We start from the raw sequence: 4,649 nt of genomic DNA, 5'->3' as shown, positions 1-4,649 counted from the left end.
ATAGCTGTCGTCTGTGAAACTTGTTTCTATCACCCGGAAAACTTCTTCTGGAAAATGCCCTTTAAACACCACTATCCAAGTGTCCAGTTTAAATAAGCAATACTGAACTGCAAGCCTTGCCCTCTTCTCATGATCTTAAGAATTCTTGAATTGCTCTTGACACTGCTAGTGGCTTAAATATTGTTGCACGATCACCCTTATATCATTAGGCCCCTTTCTTTAAGCCTCCACTTTAAATAATTTTAGATATTTCTCCCGGGTTAAAGTTGAACCGGAGATTTCTTATTTTATCGTAGGCCACTGTTGTCATGGCTCCTAAAGCGGCCAAAGCCCTTGTGACTTGCAATTGGGTTCCATCCACAGTGACCAAAAGCAAACTTGCCGAGTTCGTGAAGTCCGACCATCTGCCGAAGAGAGAGGTCATGTCTTATCGTGCCCCTAACCCGTCTGAGGAAATACCTCAACCCAAAGATGGGGAGGTAGTAGTTTTCACGGATTACATGAACCGGGGATTTGCCCCTCCTGGCTCAAAATTCTTCAGGGAAGTTCTGAATTTCTTTGACCTTAGACCTCAAGACATTGGACTCAATTCCATGTCAAATCTTTGTAATTTTCAAGTCTTCTGCGAGGTGTACCTGGGAGAAGAGCCAAGTCTGCTTTTGTTTAGAGAACTTTTTTATTTGAACCGGCAAAATGAACGTGCAAACGGGCCTAGTCTTGAGCTCGACGGCATCTCAATCCAGCGGCGGAGAGATTGTCTTTTCCCTTATGCTGAGCTGCCGAGTCACCCGAAAGACTGGAACCAGACGTGGTTCTACTATCAAGATACATCACCGGCTGATGAGAGGCCTGTGCCCGGATTTCGCGCCCTGTGTCTCGAATCCAATCATCCACTGGCAGATAAGTTATCTGCTGTTGAGCGCCTGCCTCTCAACCCAACCATCAGGAAGATCAAAGCTCTTCTAGGGAACGGGTTAAACGGCATCCATCTGGTCCGAGCTTGGGTCACCTGGCAGATACTACCATTAAGCCGCCGCTCCGGCTTAATGTGTACTTACATAGGCGAAAAGGATGACCCAATGCGTCATAGCCCTGATGATTTACCAGACGATGTGGTAGACGCTATAGTACAATCGCTGTTGAAGGAGGGCACTGTAACTAGTAATGCCTTCGGCTTACTTCCCTTCTGCAAGAAGAAGCCTACCCCTACAATAAGCTATCAATCTTCAAAAATACTCTTTAACATGTTATACCTTCTTGTATTTATGATTCCTTATCTTTTTCCACAGGTCGATGACAATTTCTGGAAGGTCAAGTATGACCATGAGGCTGCCAAAAAAGCCAGGACAGCCAAGAAAAACGAAAGGAAGGCCTCCAAGACGGGCACCTCTAAGAAGAAAAAGTCCAGCACCTCTGATCTGTTTAAATTGGATGACTCGTCTTCGGATGAGGAAGAGGTAATCTTTTAATTTCCTTAACTCCTTTGGCGTTACTCTTCTGACATTTTATCCTTTCAGGAGGATACAGGGAACAGTCAAGGAATTGAAGAAGAGGTAACTATAATCTCCTCTGACTCAGAGCCTTTGCCAACACAAAAAATCCGAAGGGTGACCCGGAAAGTAAGATTTTCACATCCTCTAGCTTACCAAGATCCTCAATTTATTTTGAAGCAACAACAGCATGAGAACCGGAGGCAAACTCGGGCCACTCAAGACGCGGAACTCTCCTCCGGCTTACCCGATGTAACCAGGAAGCATCGGATCGAGGTTATTTCCGATTTACATTCTGCTATTCCTTTGGCGGGTCTAATTCGCCAACCTCTCAATTCATCTGACTCCAAATATCAGGATACCTCCCCGTCTTCCGACGAGTCGATGCAATCAAACATGCCAGCTTTTAAAACAGCTCCCGGGTAATGCAACTTTTCTTACTTAAAGCTTTTCCATACTTATACATTGATACTCATTCTTTCACTTTGATTGACAGCCTGCAGGTGAAGCCTAGCAAGAGGGCAAAGAAGAACAAGCCGTCCCGAGACCCGGTGGTCACTGAACCGGCGATTGAATCATCCGTTCCTGACAGCTCCACTCATCAGCCACCGCCTGAACCGGCTTTTGGTATTCCGGTGTCAACCACTGACCCGCCTACAGAAGACATTGTCCATGATTCTGATAATCCAGAAATTCCTAGCCCGGTCAAGACGAATGAACCAGAAGTTGAGATTGTGAAGTCTCAGTTTGTCGAACCAGGACGGCCTAACGTCCTTGCCAAATGTACCTCCACGGAAAAAATTTCCCAACGCCGAAAGGCCAAGCAGGACATTACTGATTATACTCACTTAAGCATTGGTGATATAGTCTCGGGCTATCTTAATCAAGTGCATAATAGCCGTGACATGGAAATTGACATGGTGAAACAAATACAACACAAATCTGAGGTATTACTTATATTGTTTACCTGAGTCTTACATACTGCACCAGCCCCCAAGTCTATTGCTTATTGAACAAATATGCTGTAGACTTTAGAAATCTGCTTTACCTGTTAACTTATCCGGCTCAAAAAGAATTAATTTAACCCGGTTATAACATAAGGCTTTTAAATTTTCAATACACATTAGCCCCCAAGTGTCAAGTATCTTTACTTGTAAGGTGCTTGAGACTTTAATATATGTGACCCGGCAAGAGAAGGTTTACAACTCTTCAGCATACATTAGCCCCCAAGTGTCAAGTATCTTTACTTGTAACGTGCTTGAGACTTTAATGTTACCTTATAATCCTTTCCATAACCTAGTGTCAATGCAGGCTGCCATAAGTCACTTTGAATCCGAGCTTGCGTTCCTGAAGAGTCGTCTGGAAACTCAAGAACTTGAGACACAGAAGGCTAACTCCAAATTTGAATTCAGTGTCTCTGAAAATGAGAAACTAAAGAAGAAATTTGAGTCGGAGATGAAAACTTGGGCCGATGAAAAGGCTTCCCTAGTGACTCGGTCCGAGACGGCAGAAGCATCTCTTGCAGAGGCCACAACCGAACTGTCCGACTTAAAGCGGCAGATATCCCAAATGGTCTCAGCCATCTTCGGTAAGCCACTCTGAAAAACCTTAAACATTGCAATCTTCCAAGGATTATTGTGATAATTATCTATGGCTTATTGTTATGCTTGTGACCATACAGGCCCCAGGAGTACCAACCTCAAGCAGAACATGCTGATCAAGCTCAAGGCGGTTTATACCCTTGTGGAACAGCTGTACTCTGGGTCACAGCGTGCTTTGGCCATTGTAGCCTTATCAAATACCCCTCCTTGCCTCCTACAAGATGTGTTGAAGCATCTCGTAGTGCTACCTCAACATATTAAGGACTTAAGGCAGGCATCTGCAAGAGCCGGAGCCGTGGCCGCATTAAGCCGGGCAAAGGCATGGGTGCCAGAACTTGACTTGGCTGATCTTACTCTTGGATATCCAAGCCTGAAGGAGGATGGATCTGTATTTGATGATCAAGATTTCACCGCCTGTGTCAAAACTGTTCGTCCCTTGGCGACTCTCATTGGCAATGATACTGATCTCACTAAGTATTCGCCGGGCTATGATAGCGAGAACCGGAGAATCCCAAACGTTCCGTATGACCAAGTCAGCCTGATCCCTCCAACGCGTAAGCATACCTTTGCCCCTAAAGTGGACTCGGCCGGTTTAATAGATGATGAGGCTGAATTTGAAGCCTTGAGCGGCATTGACTGGGCCTCGTCCACCTTCCAGGACAAAGCAACCGACGAAGAGGCGGAGAAGGATAACCCGGAGCCCTCAAGCCCGCTGAAGGAGTGAATCGCCAGGTGTTTGGCCAAAAAACAATGCTTCATCAAATTCAGACTCGGGGAGTCTTGTAATAGGGTAGAATGAACTTCCCTATGCCTGTCATGCCTTTGTGCATGCTTAATACTTTTCGTAAGCCGCCATGGCTGTATACTTCTTCCTTGGCGTTTTAAATTTTACTTGCCTTATTCTGCAATCCTTTGATAATCTTCCCGGCTCATACAATGTTCACCCGGCACTTAACAACCTGGGGTGATGAATATTAAACCGGGAAGACAAAAAACATCTCAAAATGCTTTCCACAAGGTTTCAGGATAATCAAAATACTTTACAGGCTTCTGATTCGGATACGATCAGTAAACCATTCCAAAGGGGTTAAGCTAAGATTCGGATACTATCATATAGCCCCCAGTGGCTTGGCGATGCCGATCAAGTGGGTATCGACAGCTATGTTCTCTTTGGCTCGGATATGACCTATGTTTGAACAGGAAGCCCCCAAGTGACCATAGGATTTGTTTAATGACGCTGATTCGTATACGCTCCACGTTAGACCTAAAGGGGTTAAGCTATGATTGAAATATGATCAAGAAGCCCCCAAGTAGGTTTGGCAAGTATGCCGATCAAGTGGGTATCGACAGCTATGTTCTCTTTGGTTCGGATACGACCTATGTTTGAACAGGAAGCCCCCAAGTGATCACGGCTAGATTCAGATATGATCATAAGCCGGTCCAAAGGGAAAGCCGGATTCAGATATGATCCGGTCCCTGTTGGTTGCTTCCACCACCTGTAAAAAAGACATATACACTTTTTTTTGAGGGTGAAAAAGGACAAAGGTCCTGCTTTATT

This window comes from Triticum aestivum, chromosome 2B, assembly GCF_018294505.1.
Source record: "Triticum aestivum cultivar Chinese Spring chromosome 2B, IWGSC CS RefSeq v2.1, whole genome shotgun sequence".
NCBI classification, from domain to species: domain Eukaryota; kingdom Viridiplantae; phylum Streptophyta; class Magnoliopsida; order Poales; family Poaceae; genus Triticum; species Triticum aestivum.
Note: the sequence above shows the minus strand (reverse complement) of the source record.